Raw genomic sequence first — 16,743 nt, 5'->3', positions numbered from 1 at the left:
GGGGGTTCCAGCATCCAGGGCACTCTGACCCATGCGGCCATGGGCACTGCTCCCACCTGCAGGCTGCTGCCTGTTCTGGGGGTGCAAGGGTGCAGAGGGGTTGACTCATCTGGTTGCTCTTGCTGAAGTACCCCAACTAATCACCAAGTCCATTACTCCTGCTGTCTTCTTCCTGCCCACTGCATCTGCCAACCCAGGGCAGGAGGAACTCTTTTATAAACGCCTACCCTGGATGCATGTGGACTACACATTTCCTCTTCAGTTGATTGTATTTGTTTTCCATCCTTCAGTTATTCAATACAGCTTCTGATCCACTGAGGCACCTTTTTTTGTTTTCCAGAGAAGTTCTGGGTTTCTTCATTAATTATATATTTTTAGGGCACATCTGGGGATTTGAGATGGTAGAGGAAGGCTACAGCATTCAGTATACTTTCTACTTTTGGATGAGATTTTATTTGTGATCTAGTGATAATTTTTATAAATGTTCTATATATTGGCTGATAGAGCTCTCTGTAGACTTTTAAATCATTTCTTAGTTGAGTTATTAAAATCTTTTACAGCTTTATTTTTCTTACCTACTTGTTCTGACAAACTCTGCGAGAGACATTATGGTAGGCACAATGATGGCCCCCCAAAGATATCCACGTCATAACCCTCAGAACCTGTGAATATGTTAGGTTATATGGCAAAGGGGAATTAAGGCTGCCAATGAACTGACCTTAAAATGGGGATATTATCCCAGATTTTCCATGTGGGCCCAACGTCTTTTCTCATCATTATATGTAGGTTGGGCATTTGTTCTCTGTATTAACTAAAGATTATATTGGTTTTTTTGTTTTGTTTTACCATCTTTTAAGTGATTGCCTTAGAAATTACAACTCATATATCAATTTTTAATTTTACTAGTCTTTGTCTTTTTTTCCCCAATGTTCTCAGGGTTCCTGCTAGCCCACCAAATAGGAATTTCTTCTTCTTTCCTCAATGTATTAGTAGACAATTTACACCCTTCTTCTCATGCTCATTACTCCTGGTGAGGAGTGATTTCTCTAACTGGTGAAAATGAGAAAGAAGCCTATTTTCTGATTCTCTTTCAGATGAGTGTCCTTGCAGCATACCCACATTCTTCTCTTCTTAATAGAGTCAAATTGTTGGGTCAAGCTCTGTCCCAATAAGAGATGTTGACAGTTTCATAAGGGTATTCTCATTTTTGCCAGCTTTACCAGTAATACAATTGATATTAATTTGTAGCTGTTTCCCTTCTCAATTGCTTCAGAACAAGTACAAAAAAAGGGATGTTAACGATCTGTCCATGGCACTCAATGGTTTTCTTTTAAGTTACCCCAATACTCCAAAGGGTCACAGCTTCCCAAAAGAGTTCTGGGCATTTGTATTAATTAAAGCACTGTCCTCTCTTGAAGAACCCATAATGTATATGTATTAGGAGGGAGAAGTCCTATAAAAGTAGGCATAATATGATTTGATAAATAGTATAAGAAGTTGCTACTACAGAGGAGGCAGCCTGTTTGGGGTGTTAGTAGTGACAGGTGATGAGGATGAAGCTGGGGTAGATGTCAATGAAAGTCAGAGAAACAAAGACAGTTGATTTGGACCTTGAGTTGAGTACATTTTCCTTTTTCAGAATGATGGATGGAGAAGGAAAAAAGACCAGGGGGGAACATAGTATTTTCTGGCATCAAAGAGGTTATAAAGTACTACATAAAAAAGTTATTAAAGGAAAGGACATGAAAAAACAATAAATCATTGCTTTGAGAGTTATTCTTGAAAATTGGGACTAAGTTGGATCCAAATTACCCTGTTAGTAAGAAACCATGCAAATAAGAACATAAAGTAAAATATTCAAAGTGTTGAAAGTAAAAACACACCAACCTAGGATTCTGTGTACAGCAAAGTTATCCTTCAGAAATAAAGGAGAAACAAAGACCTTCTCAGACAAACAAAGATTGAGGGAATTTGTTCTCAAAGCCAGTAGATCTGCTTCGAAAGAAATGTTCAAAGAAGTTCTTTAGAGGGAAGGAACATGATATAAGTCAGAAACTAGAAGCTACATAAAGAAAGGAAGAGTGTTAGAGAAGGAATAAATAAAGGTAAAATAAAGTATTTTATTTTTCTTATTCTTAATTATTCAACAGATAAGAGTTTATTTAAAATAATAATAACAACAATGTATTTGGTGATTATAGCTTATGGATGAGTGAAATGAATGATAGAAATATTATAAGGCACAGGAGGGAAGAATTGGGAATACTCTGTTATAAGGCACTTCCACTGCCTGTGAAGTGGTATAGTGTTACTTGAAAGTAGACTTGGATTAGTTGTAAGTGTATATTGCAAAATCTAGGACAACCTCTAAAAGAATTTTAAAAAGAAGTATAATTGATGTAGTAAGAGATGATAAAAATAGAATAAAATAAAATTCTCAATTAAAACCAGAAAAGTCAGAAAAAGAGTGAAAGACAAAAAAAGGAAACAAGGACAATGAACAGATACTGCTTGCAAATGTGGTAGATGTTAATCCAACCATATCAATAATCACCTTAACCATGAATGGTCTAAATACGCTAATTAAAAACAGAGATAGTGTGCATAAAAAACAAGACTCAGCTATATGTTGTCCATAAGAAACCCATTTTAAATAGAAAGACACAGATAAACTAACATGAAGGAATGGAGAAAGATACACCATGCTAACACTAATCAAAAGGAAGTTGGAGTAGCTATATTAATTTCAGACAAAGTCAACTTCAGAAAAAGGAAAATTATCAGATATAAGGAGGGGTACTTGCTATGGTCTGAATGTTTGTGTCCCCCTAAAATACATATGTTGAAATCCTAATGCCCAATGAGATGGTATTAGGAATTGGGATTTTGGGAGATAATTAGGTCATAAGGGCTCTGTGCTCATGAATGAGATTAATGCCACTATAAAAGAGGCATGAGAGAGCTCCCTTGCCCTTCCACCATGTGAGGATACACAATAAGTTTGCAACCCAGAAGAGAGTCCTCACCCAACCATGCCAGCACATGATGATCTCAGACTTGCAGCCTCCAGACTCTGAGAAATAAATTTCTGTTGTTTATAAGCCATCTGGCCTGTGCTATTTTATTATAGTAGCCTGAATGCACTAAGACAGTACTACATAATGATAAAGGGGTCAATTTGTCCAAGAAAACATAACAATCTTTAATGTATATGCACCTAACAATAGAGCATCAAAATACATGAAGCAAAAAGAAAAAGAAATACAGAATAACAAGGAGAAATAGACAAATCCACTATTATAGTTGGGGAATTCAACACCCCTCCATCAGTAATTGACACACCCAGCAGGCAGGAAATCAGTAATGACATAATTGAACTGAAGAGCATCATCAATCAACTGGATCTAATTGACATTGATAGAATACTCCATCCAACAACAGCAGAATATGCCTTCTTCTCAAGTTCATATGGAACTTTCACCAAGATAGAGCACATTTTGGGCAATAAAACATATATTAACAAATTTAAAAGAACAGAAATCATACAAACTATGCTCTCAGACCACAAGAAAATTAAATTAGAAATTAATAACAGAAAAATAAACTGGAAAAATCCAAAAATACTTGGAGATCAAACAACACACTTGTAAATAAGAAATGGGTCAAAGAAGAAGTCCTAAAAGAAATTCTAAATATTTTGAACTAAATCAAAATGAAAATACAGCATATCAAAATTTGTAGGATGCAGTGAAAACAGTGACTAGAGAGAAATTTATAGCACTGAATGCATATATCAGGAAAGAAGAGAGATGTAAATTCAGAATCTAAGCTTCTATCTTAGGAAAATAGAAAAAGAAGAACAAATTAAATACCAAGTAAACAGAAGAAAAGAAATAATAAAAACTAGAGCAGAAATCAATGAAACTGAAAACAGGAAAACAATAGAGAAAATAATTGAAACCAAAAGCTGGCTCTTTGAGAAGGTCAATAAAATTGTAACCCTCTAACCAAGCTAATCAAGAAGAAGAGAGAAAAGATGCAAGTGACTAATATGAGAAATGAAAGAAGCATCACCACTACTGATCCCATGAAAATTAAAAGGATAATAAAGGAATGATATGAACAATATGAACAATTCTATGCCAACAAATTTGATAACCTAGATGAAACAAACTAATTCTTTCAAAGACACAATGTGCCAAAATTCACACAAGAAGAAATAGATAATGGGAACAGGCCTATATCTATTAAAGAAATTGAATCAATAATTAATAACCTTCCAAAATAGAAAGCACCAGGCCAGGTAAACTCATTGGTGAATTCCATGATACATTTAAGAAGGAAATGACATCAATTCTCTGCAATCTCTTCAAGAAAATAGAGGCAAAGGGGATACTTCCTAACTCATTCTATGAGGCTAGCATTACCCTAATACCAAAATCAGACAAAGAAATTACAAGAAAAGAAAACTATAGACTAATATCTCTCATGAATACAGATGCAAAAATTCTCATCAAAATATTAGCGAATCAAATCCAACAATGTATAAAAAATTATACATGACCAAGTGGGGTTTGTTCTAGGTATGCCAATCTTGTTTAACATTCAAAAATCAATTAATGTAATCCATTATATCAACAGGCTAAAGAACAGAAATCATATGAACATATAAATAGATGCAGAAAAGAACACTTGACAAAATCCAACAGCCATTCATGATTCATGATAAACACTCTTAGCAAACTAGGAATATAGGGGAAATTCCTCAACTTAACAATGAATATCTTTTTAAAAAACCTACAGCTAACATCATACTTAATGATGAGAAACTAGATGCTTTCTCCCTAAGATTGAGAACAAGATAAGGATGTTCCCTCTCACCATTCTTATTCAACATTGTACTGAATGTCCTGGCTAACGCAATAAGACAAGAAAAAGAAATAAAAAGTATACAGATCAGAAAGGAAGAAATAAAGCTGTCTTTGTTCATATCGACATAAGTGTTTATGTAGACAATCCCAAAGAATCAACCAAAAAACTCCTGGAACTAAAAATTATAACAAGTTTGCAGAATACAAGATTACTATGCAAAAGTCTACTGTTTTCCTAAAGAATAGCAGTGAACAGTTGGAATTTGAAAGTAAAAGCAAAACACCATTTACATTAGTGCCAAAAAAGTGAAATACTTAGGTATAAATCTAACAAAATATGTACAAGATCTATACTAGGAAAACTACAAAACTCTGATGAAAGAAATCAAAAAAGATCTAAATAAATGGATATCCCATGCTTATGGATAGGAAAACTCAACATTATTAAGATGTCAGCTCTTCCCAACGTGATTTATACAGATTCAATGCACTCCCAGTCAAATCCCGGCAAGTTATTTTTGCAATGCTATTTCAAAAGTTTATATGGAAAGGCAAAAGACTTAGAATAGCCAACAGAAACAAAACTAAGTCAGAAGACTGACACTAACTGACTTCAAGACTTACTGTAAAGCTATAGTCACCAAGACAGTGTGGTATTGGAGAAAGAGTAGACAAGGGGATCAATGGAACCGAATAGAGAACCAAAATAAACCCACACAAATATAGTCAACTGATCTTTAACAAAAGAAATTCAATGGAGAAAGGATGGTTTTTTCAACAAATGATGCTGGAACAACCAGACACCCAAATGGAAAAAAATGAATCTAGGTACGGACCTTACACCTTTCACAAAAATTAATTCAAAACTGATCACAGACCTAAATGTAAAATGCAAAACTATAAAACTTCTAAAAGATAACATAAGAGAAAATTCATGAAAGAAAGAATTGATAAGCTGGACTTCATTAAAATTTAAAACTTCTGCTCTGCAAAAGACACTGTTAAGAGAATGAAAAGGCAAACCACAGGCTGGGAGAAAATATTTGCGAAACATATCTGATGAAGGACTTGTCTGGAAAATATGCAAAGAACTCTTAAAATTCAACAATAAGAAAACAACCCAATTTAAACTGGGCACAAGATCTGAACAGACACCTCAACAAAGAATATATACAGATGGAAAATAAACATATAAGGTGTTCAACATCATATGTCATTAGGGAAATTCAAATTAACACATCAATGAGATACACACTACACAGTGGCTAAAATCCAAAACACTGACAACACCAAATGCTGATGAGGATGTGGGGCAATACACACTCTCACTGATTGCTTGTGGGAACGCAAAATGGTACAGCCACTTCGGAATCCAGTTTGGCAGTTTCTTACAAAGCTAAACATAGTCTTACCATATAATCTAGCAATTGTGCTCCTTGGTATTCACCCAGATCAGTTGAAAACTTATGTCCACAAGAAAACCTGCACACAAATGTTTGTAGCAACTTTATTCATAATTGCCAAAACTTGGAAGCAACCAAGACGTCCTTAAGTGAATGGATAAATTGTGGTACATCCATACAATAAAATATTATTCAACAATAGAAAGAAGTGAGTTGTCAAGCCACAAAAAGACATAGAGGAACCTTAAATGCATATTGCTAAGTGAAAGAAGCCAGTCTGAAAAGACTACATACTGTATGATTCCAACTATATGACGTTCTAGAAAAGACAATACTATAGGACAATAAAAAAATTAATAGTTACCAGGGACTCAGGGAAAGGAAGTGAGGGGTGAATAGGTGGAGCACAGGCCACTTTTAGGGCAGTGAAACTATTCTGCATGATACTCTAATGGTGGATACACGATGTCATACATTTGTCAAAACCCATACAACTGTACAACACAAGAACAGTGAACCCTAATGTAACTATGGACTGTAATTACCAGTAATGATCAAGTGCAATAAATGTACCACACTAATGAAAGATATTAATAACAAGGGAAACTGTGTATGGCAGGGAATTAGTGAGTATATAGGAGCTCTCCGTACTCTCTGCTAATTTTTCTGTAAACCTAAAACTGCTCTTAAAAAATAAAATCTATTGAGCCAGCCCTGATGGCCTAGTGGTTAAAGTTTGGCACTCTCACTGCTTTGGTGGCCCTGGTTCAGTTCCTGGTCATGGAACCACACCACCTGTCTGTCAGTTGCCATGCTGTGGTGGTGGCTCACATAGAAGAACTAGAAGGACTTACAACTAGGATATACAACCATGCACTGGGGCTTTGGGGGGGGGGGTGGGAAAAAGAGGAAGATTGGCAACTGATGTTAGGTCAGGGTGAATCTTTCCTTGCATAAATAAATAAATAAATAAAAATAAAATCTATTAATTTAAGCAAAACAAAAAGAAAAGAAAAAAATTACCCTAAGGGAAGTTTTAGATCCAGCTCTGCTACTAACGGTGTGACTTCAGGCAAGTCACTTAACTCTTCTGAGCCTCAGTTCTATCATCTATAAAATGAAGGGACTGGACTAGTTCTCCTCCAAATAGAAGATTCTATCTTTCTGTGACTGCCTGGCCTCCAATATATACTATGATAGAGGAAAAAAGTATTTTGAAAGAAAATAATTCATCAATTGAAGCAAAACTCAAAGGAATATCATTATGCAATTCTGGCAAATAAACAATATAATTATTGGATGAATCTGGTGATCAAATGTAATTTATATGAAAGGAATAAGGGGGAAATGGAGCATAAATAGGTATTGATGAAGCATTCATTTAAAGATGATAGAGTTCAAGTTTTTAAAAGATAACTTCAGATGCCTCAGGTGCCATGAAATTAAATGACGTAGTTAAATGGTAACAGAGAGATTGTCGGTAATAGACGTTTCATGAAAGTTATTATGAAATGATTTGTGGCTCTTGGAATTCTTAGCTAAAATTTTCTCATTCTTATAAATCAGACACTGATGCCTACAAAGATGTGGAAATACAGATGTTGTTTCTGGCTGATATGATGTGTTTGTGTCAGATATTAATGTGGGAGGAGTAGGCAGCCACCTGGGAGGGGAGGTCAGAACTTTAACATATGAGAAAATACAATCAAAATCACACCCCTCATCAGTAGCAGAAGGGGAATTAGAATGTGGGATGTGATATGCACCAACTGGCAGCATCAGGCAGTCTAGTGTAATGATTAAGAACCCAGGGCCAGCCCTGGTAGCCTAGTGGGTAAGTTTGGTGCACTGTGCTTTGGTGGCCCAGGTTCAGTTCCTGGGCATGGACCTACACCACTCATCTGTCAGTGGCCATGCAGCTCACATACAACAAGAGGAAGATTGGCAAAGGATGTTAGCTCAGGGCAAACCTTCCTCAGCAAAAAAAAAGAACCAAAATACATGGTTTCAGATCCCAGCTCTGCCATTTACTGGCTGCGTGACCTTGAGTACTTTACCTAATTTTCTCTGTTCCTCCATTTCTTCTTATGTAAAATGGAGATGATAATAGTAAGTAAGCACCCTCAGTGCGGCTAAAATGAGTTAATATTTGTAAAGTGCTTAGATCAGAGCCTGGCCCACAGTAAGTGTTATGTGAGTGTTTATTAAATAAAAAATACATAAATTTGAGCCCTAGTCTCCTTAGTACTATCCCACTATCCCATGATTTAGCACTTTTGAAGCATGCCAGGAAATAACCCCAAACATCTCCTTGTACCATTATTTAGCTGCATGTAACAGAACCCTCTACTACATTGCTTTAATAAATAGGAGGTTATTTTTCTCACATCACAAGAAGTCTGGAAGGAGGCCACTGCTGGCATTGGTTCAGCAGGTTATGGATGTCAGGGCAAGATCTCTGTGATCCTCTGATTCTTTTCCTCATGCTTACAAGATGGCTACTGCAGCTCCAGCCATCATGTACACAATAAAGCAGGAAAAAAGAGATGAGAAGGGCTGCACTAGTGAACTATTTCTCGGAAATCCTTCCAGCAGTTTCCAACTTTCTCAGAACCATGGCTTGGCCCAGCCGGATCATTGCATTCCCAGGCAATCTTCCAAACATCCTTGTGGGTCCGCTATCTTCTTCTATGTTCAGAGCGCAGCCGTCAGTGATGTGGACCATTCACCTGCAATTTTTGACACAGGAATTCTTGAGAGGAATGAAAACTACATGCTCAGCTCCTGGGGGGCGAGGCGTCAGAAGTAGCCTTGGCTCCAGCAGGCCTGCTTGGCGACCAGGGTCTTCCCTCAGGACGAGGGAAGTGAGAGTTCTCTCTGGCCTCAGTTGGCCACCTTCACAGACAATTTAGACTGGCTCCTGGCACTTGGTGAGACTGCCTAATGCTGCCACCTCTCATGGCAGATCACATGTTTCCTGAAAACAAAATGATGGTATTTGGTTTAATTTTATCAAACTCCTCTTTCGTGCTGGATGTTTATTACAAGTGTTTCTAAAACAGACTTTTAACTACCTTTGAGGATAACTAACACAGAGGGCCAATAAATGGGCTGCAGACGTTTTAGCTGACCTTCATTCTGGGGGAAAGTTGCTTAATATGGTAAGAAGTGGCAACCCATCCCACCATCCCTGCATTCCACATTCTGTGACATTGCCTTGCTGCAGAGGCTACCAGGTCCCCCAAAGGCTTGCCTTCTATGGACAGAGTCTAGGACCCAAGGGGATAGTTTAGTTAGCTGCTTCACGTGATCTCAATCTATTGGGTAATATGCTTTCCATCTCACAAAAGAGAGGGAACACTTTCTGACAACTATGTCCCCTATGGATTGGCTACTTCCATGTGAAGGGCATCTCAGGGTAATCCCGTGATAGGAGGGTGACGGTGGTCGTGCCAGGGATGATCACGGGCTGCCCCATCAGAAGATGCTACGATCGCCATTTAGTATAAGGTGCAAGTGCTTCCTAGTTGGCAAAGTATTTGCAAACGTAGACATTATTAGAGAATTTCTGCCAGAGCTGGGTCTTGAGAGATGAGTAGAATTTTAATAGATGGAGAAGGTGATGTGAATCATTAGTGCCTGAGAGGCATGAAAGACTAAAAGTACATGTTGAGTTTGGGGGGAAAATAAGTATTCCCATGATAATGGAATGCATAATTATTTTAAAATGAGCAGGAATGAAAGTTGAAATACTGAGGTTTCTTGTAGCCCGTGGGGAAGCACTGATTATTTTTGAGGAGAAGAGTGATATAATCTGATCTATAGTTTCAGGAAGATAATTCTAGGCAGTGATAGGGGGATGTGGAGATGCGACAATGGAGGCAGGAAGCCAGTTAGAGCCTATTCAATGAGGCAACAGCGATAGAAAGAGAAATGAAGGCTCATATTTGAGAAATGTTTCAGAGAATAAATTACTAGAATTTGACTGTTGATTGGATGTTGTAGTAGAAACTGTTAGTGATCTTCCAATATCTGTTTTCTCCCTGTATTACTTTCCTAGAGATGCCATTAGCAAAGTAGCACAAACTGGATGGCTTAAAACAACAGAAATTGATTGTCTCATAGTTCTGGAGGCTACACATCATGGTGTCGGTAGGGTTGGTTTCTTCCGAGGTCTGTGAGGGAGAATCTGTGCCAGGCCTCTCTCCTAGCTTCTGGTGACTGTCTGCAATCCTTGACATCCCTTGGCTTGTCATGACTCCAATCTCTGCCTCCATCATCACGTGGCATTCTCCCTGTGTGTCTCTGCCTTCTTATAAGGACACCAGTCATGTTTGATTAGGGCTCACCCTATGCCAGTATGATGTCATCTTAACTAATTACATCTGCAATGACCTTATTTCCAAATAAGGCTACTTTCTGAGGTACTGGGGATTAGGACCTCAGCATATCTTTTTGGGGGACACAATTCAACCCGTAACATCCTCCTTCCATACTAATTGAGCCCTGATTTCGGGCTGGGCACATGGCCACCCAGAAGGGAGGCTGCTATTCCTAGCTTTGGCCATGTGGAAGGGTGCTGGCCAATGAGGTGTAGGTGGATTGGTGTGTGACAGCTTCCTCGGCAAACCGTCTTCAAGGGACAGTGTACATGTGCCCTTTTGGCCTGTCTTCATATTTTCCTCCATCCTGCCTCGAGGAATAGGGTTATCAATTACAGCCAAAGTAATCCTAACTCTTGCAGCTGAGGAGGAGGAGTGAGGGACAGGGTTTTTGGACACTCTGGGTAAGATGTTCACATGGCACTCCTTCAAAAGGATAATCCAAAAGTCTTTACCTACAGCTGAATCTAGCTTTTCTGCAAGTGTGCTTTTCTTTTATTTTGGCTCACACAATGTTAAAAAGTTTGAATTGAAGTGCATCTAGGTAGGGCATTTACTTTAGGTTTTTGTAGGCCCAATTATGCCCTATTACCTTACATCTAGCTTTACTTAATTATGATACGTGCCTGGGCTCTAAAGGATTTGAGTTTAAGACCTCTGAAATGTCTTTTTTTTTTTTTAATGAGGAAGATTAGCCCTAGCTAACATCTGTTGCCAATCCTCCTCTTTTTGCTGAGGAAGATTGGCCCTGGGCTAACATCCATGCCCACCTTCCTCTACTTTATGTGGGACGCCACCACAGCATGGCTTGACAAGTGGTGCGTTGGTCGGCACCCAGGATCCGAACCTGCGAACCCCGGGCCGCAGAATGGGAGTGTGCGATCTTAACTGCTATGCCACTGGGCAGGCCCCCTGAAATGTCTTTTCAATACCTGCTCAACATTTATTTAGACAAGAGGCTGAAGGCTGTGGGAAACAAAGACCCTCCTGGTGGTGGTCTGCCTCTCCTCCACTGCACAGAGCAATAGAGTTCTAGTCCTAAATTCATGTACACAGTCCACTCAGCAGAACAAATGCTCTGCAGTTACCCCAACTCCCCTCGGGGAGAAGAAAGTTAGCAATGGCGCTCTGTTATTCTAGAATGCTTTAGAAGGTCTCTCCTACCAATCACCCCCATCCACCACAGTTTATGCAAGTGTTTCTTCTAACAGCACACAGTCCCCTCCACGAGAGGAATTCTGGCAAGTGGGTTACCTTCCCTTGCTACACTTCCAGAGACATTTTAACACCACTAAGAGACTGGCACCCCCAGGCCATCTGGCTCCATCCTAATGTTTCTAACAGCATGCTGGTGCTGTTTCCGGAGACTGCGGACTCTGCAGAGCGGGTAGTTTCTAAGGAGGATATAGTGAGAACATGTAGAATTTGAATCATCAGTAAGCCATCCACGTGGGTCGTTCAGAGCAGGAAGACCACATCCTACGTCCCGAAGAGGGACTGTCAAAGTGGACTCATACCAAGTCCTGCCAGATGTGCTGGGTCTGGATATACACACACAAAGAGATAGCATTCCAGGCAGATGCACCGACAGCCTTCAGGGAGCGAGGAGGATGTCTCAGATCTGTATGAGATCTAGCCAGCGACTCGAGCCTAATCTCAACACTACTTTTTCTAAAGCTTATCAGTGACCCTCCATAGAATCCTTAGTGTTTAGAAATCTCATAATTTAGCGGAGTTCTCTACAGCAAATACAGTCCATTTTTAAATCTGCGAAAACTGTTGCAACCAGCAGCCTCAGCACAGCTGTTAGTAGCTGCTGCTCATTTAGGCTGTAAATAGCTCTTTCTGGTTACCAGCAAAAAATCTGACTGATGAAATGCATTGGCACTATGTTTCATATCCAAGGCGATTTTTAAAATCTGTAATGAGCATCAACGGCTGGAAAAAAGAGTGACTTTCACCTACTTCTTTTACTTAGATCTTAATCTTTCCCAACTGCCCTCTAGCGTGAAAGAGCTCTCCTTGGCACCTCAGTTCATATAAACACGTGTAAAGAAATATACACATTGGATTATAAAAGGGTGGTTTCTTAACTGGTTTTGGGCTACAAAAAATCCTTAAAAAGTGGTTTTCTCAACACAAAATGCAGACATTATAGTGTATTTATAGTGATAAACTAGAAACACCTAGATATCCCAAAGCAGAGAAAAGTTTAAGCAAAATATAAGTTCTTATTATATCATACTATGCAATCACTAGACGTGATTTTTACAAAGAATTTTAAATAATAAGGAAACATTCTTATTAAATTGAAAGCAAAAAAATCTGCTTCATGCAAATTGTTACACAGTGTGTCATAACTAGCCTCATATTATAAAGAGACTGGCAGGTACATGCTAAAATATTTGCAATGTTTTCTCTGGTTGATGAGAGTGGTGGTAATTTTTTTTAAACTTTCCTATTTTAATATCATAAATAAGCTACTTTTATAATGAAGAAAAAATAAGAAACCCACAGTGTCTTCTCTGTGATGCCCAAATGTCTCAAAGGGATACATCCCAACTTCTACCCTTGTTGTGCAGAGAAATGTAAAGGGGGAAAAACGAATTGCTCATCTATATTGATATCGTTAGAAAATGCTTATCTAATGTAAATACAGAACCAAAGGAAATAGCATTAACATTGAATATTGTAAGGATATGCATGAACACGATTCTTCCTCCTGAATTTTTAAGCCAAGACTCATGGCTGTATGAAGTTGGCTTCTTGGAATACAACATAAGGGAGACCCAGGGGTCCCTGTCATTTCCCAAATTAGCAAGGATTATCATCACCAGTATGTCAGACACCCTCCCCCTCCAAAATAGAAAGGAATGAGGAGTCTGTATCCGCTTTTAGACGTTCTTAAGGAAGAATATCTTCAGCCCACATATAAAGAGTAGGAGCTGTTACAATCATCCAAGTACACTAATGTAATGAGAAGCTAAAACAGGGCCTAGAAATCTTCCCTTGGGAAATATGTTTCCATGAAACTCAACTGGATAAGGCTATTCTCCTCCATCCCCACTAACTGTATGGTAGAATGAAAAAGACAAAAAAGTGACATGCAGATATTTCTTCTATACAATAAAAAACAGTATTCTGTAACTCGAATATGGAATCATCATGTAAATACTTATCAATGAATAAAGTATTATAGTTCATAAAAAGGGATAACCTACTGAGTGATGTTTTAAAAGCAACACCCCATTGTATTTTTACACTGTAAAGACACAAACTGTGTATAGCTTAATATTTTTTCACAAAGAATACCTTTAAAGCATAACTAAAATTATTAGATATGGTCTAAAAAGCAAAAAGAGCAACCTGGACTTGTTAATACACAGTTACCAAGAAGTTCCAGATATTGTAGACTGACAGTCTCATAAAATATTTGAAGCAAAATTTATGCAGATGTTTGATTAAAAAACAAACACAAAACTCACTCTCTTACTGTGGTTAGAAAATCACAAAATAACAAAAGCAAACACATTAGAATAAGTTCAAATCACTTATTTTAGTCCTATAGTTATTTAAAAAGAAACTGACCATAGAATAAAATTTTAAATGACTTTATGAAAATATTATTATATTTTGTAACGATAAGGACAGAGAGTCTCATTAATGAGTTTCTAAATTGTAAGGTAGGAAGGTATATCAAACACTGAGGACATCACTCTAACTCATAAAACTTTATTAAGGACCTAGTAAGACAGATCTTCAATAGATCTACTTTTTAATTTTGCAATCTTATGAACATGTAACATGGATACACAATTAAAAAATAGACCCAACTTTTCCATAAAAATAAAAGTAGAAATTGCCAATAATAAATAGTTTTATGCCAGTAGAATCTTCTTGGAATTATCTTGATTTTTGTGACATCAATTTCTATTAGCATAATTATAAGGCCAATTAAAGAAATCTACGGGGTTTCTTTATTTTGGTTTAGAGCGTCATTGGAAAAATTCAGGAAAACATTCATGAGTTGCTCCTTTCTCTCTAACACTCGGCTTTCCCTGCGCCCTCCCTCCACATCCTCTGACTCAGAGACTATTTGGAGAGGACACCTGTTTTAAATGGATCCACAGGAAATACCTATGTGGTCTTTTCATCATCTGACCCTGCATCTGGTTGGCTGAAATGCGATCGTGATAAAAAAAAAAATGCTGCCCACAGACTGATGCAACTTCAGCGTGACAACATTTACTGGAAGGCAGAGGGAATCCAGTTGATATTTATTTTCCTTCCATGAAGCCCTGGTATTGTAGTGTAGGAAAAAACAAATAAGTAAAAGGGCAAAACCCGTTTAACCCTCAAAAGATTAGTATCAAATTACACACCGGGTTTTACATCCAAACTCAGAATGATTTGTTTTTAAGCTGAATGTAATCTTGTAGCAGAAAGTTATCTGACACTCTTTCCTTTATAATCTTTCACGTATACACCTCTTGTCCAAAGTGCATAGCCTGTCTTGTTATATTATATACTGATATGATATTTATAAAGTTCCCGTGGAAAAGTGCAAGGCACTGGAATAGAATTTATAAGGGAATGTCATAGTGATTAATAGTAGTTTAACACTGAAAATTCAATTGGGTCCAAAATAAAGCAAGTCACTCGGGGGCACCGGGGCGCGGGCTTACACCCCAAGTTCACGCCTCCACCTCCCGTGGCCACTGAGCACCCCAGTTGGCCACAGGAGCCACCCTTGACCTCCGCTGCAATGCCCCGGCTGGAACGTTTGTCTACACTGGGGTCCCCTCCTTCAGTGCAGGTTTGCCGACCTCCCTCTCCGGGCCGCGTCGCTCTCCGCCCGACAGATGCCACCAGCCGCGGCCCCGGAGCTCGAGCGCGCTCGGAGGCCACCCACCCACCGCCGGGACGCCTAGGGGGCGCCCCCGGCCGGGTGTCCCGGGGCCCCGCGAACGCAGGAGCAGAATGACGGAGGTGACGAAAGAGCTGACGCCACGCCGCCCGGCCGCCAGCAGTGCCCGCAATCGCCCCGCCCGCGCAGGTCGCCGGGCGCCCGCGGTCGCGCCGTCCCCCGGGGGCGCCCCGCCGCAGCCCCCGCCCGCCCCGCCGGCCGCGCCCGGGTTCCCACGGCGCCCGCCCCCGCCCTGCGCTCCCGCCCGCCCTCGTCGCCGCCGCGCCCGCCCAGGCCTCTGGCGGACATGGCGCTTGTCCCCTGCCAGGTGCTGCGGTGGCGATCCTGCTGTCCTACTGCTCCATCCTGTGCAACTACAAGGCCGTCGAAATGCCCTCGCATCAGACCTACGGAGGGAGCTGGAAATTCCTGACGTTCATTGATCTGGTAAGGCCGTCCCCGCCCCTCCCCCGTCCTCCGCGCACCCCGAGCCTGTGTGTGTTTGTGGGTGCGCGAGCACCTGCGCGCGCGCGCGCCTGCAGCATCCACCCCTGTCCTCGCCTCTTCCCCGGTGGTTGCGTCTGAAGCGGCCCCGCAGCAGCACCTTCTAAAGAGCCCGACGTTACCTGGTGGCTGGGGCCCGAGTGGAGGTGGGGTGCGCCAGGTGGGGCTCTTTGGAGGGGAACACAGACCTGCTGCTAGGGTGACACGGCAAGATTCTCAACTTTGCAAGTGGATTGGACGACCTTGATCATGAGCGGCCTCAGACCCGTTCGCCCCCAAGGTGCTTTCCAGAGCACCCACCGTGGGATCCACTTGCAGCAACTGAAGGAAACTGGGCATTGTCGAATTACTTGGAGCTTCCTCTGAAAGGACCAAAATTCTCTTCCTAAAGAAGAGAAAGCACCTAATAAAGTGTTTTTTTCCATGTGTTTTTTTGCCCATTGTCAGTAATTTACTTACAACCTTTTACCCCAGAAACACTAGGGGAGAGAGATTTGCAAAATGCGTTTCCAGTGTGACTTTGCACTCTTCCTTCCCGTATAAAAGTCTGAAGCAGTTTGCATAAGCAGCTCCTCTTTTGCACAACTTGGTAACCTTGGCAGTTGGAGTTTTTTTTTTTTTTAAAGGCGTGTCCCCTTCTGGCACTAAAAGGGCCAGAGAATCAGAACAGAAGCATA

General features: G+C 40.0%; 1 pseudogene across 1 annotated transcript; it reads left to right on the top strand.

Moving 5' to 3' along the window:
• Positions 1-15,699: 15,699 nt before the first annotated feature.
• Positions 15,700-16,494, top strand: LOC147912165 (androgen-induced gene 1 protein-like; annotated as a pseudogene). Its single transcript, XR_015550272.1, has 2 exons — positions 15,700-16,009; positions 16,296-16,494. The product of XR_015550272.1 is annotated as an androgen-induced gene 1 protein-like (transcript).
• Positions 16,495-16,743: the final 249 nt, after the last annotated feature.

Source organism: Ceratotherium simum, chromosome 39, assembly GCF_057802395.1.
Source record: "Ceratotherium simum simum isolate JZ-2026a chromosome 39, ASM5780239v1, whole genome shotgun sequence".
NCBI lineage: Eukaryota > Metazoa > Chordata > Mammalia > Perissodactyla > Rhinocerotidae > Ceratotherium > Ceratotherium simum.
Note: the sequence above shows the minus strand (reverse complement) of the source record. Positions and strands in the feature narration are given on the sequence as shown.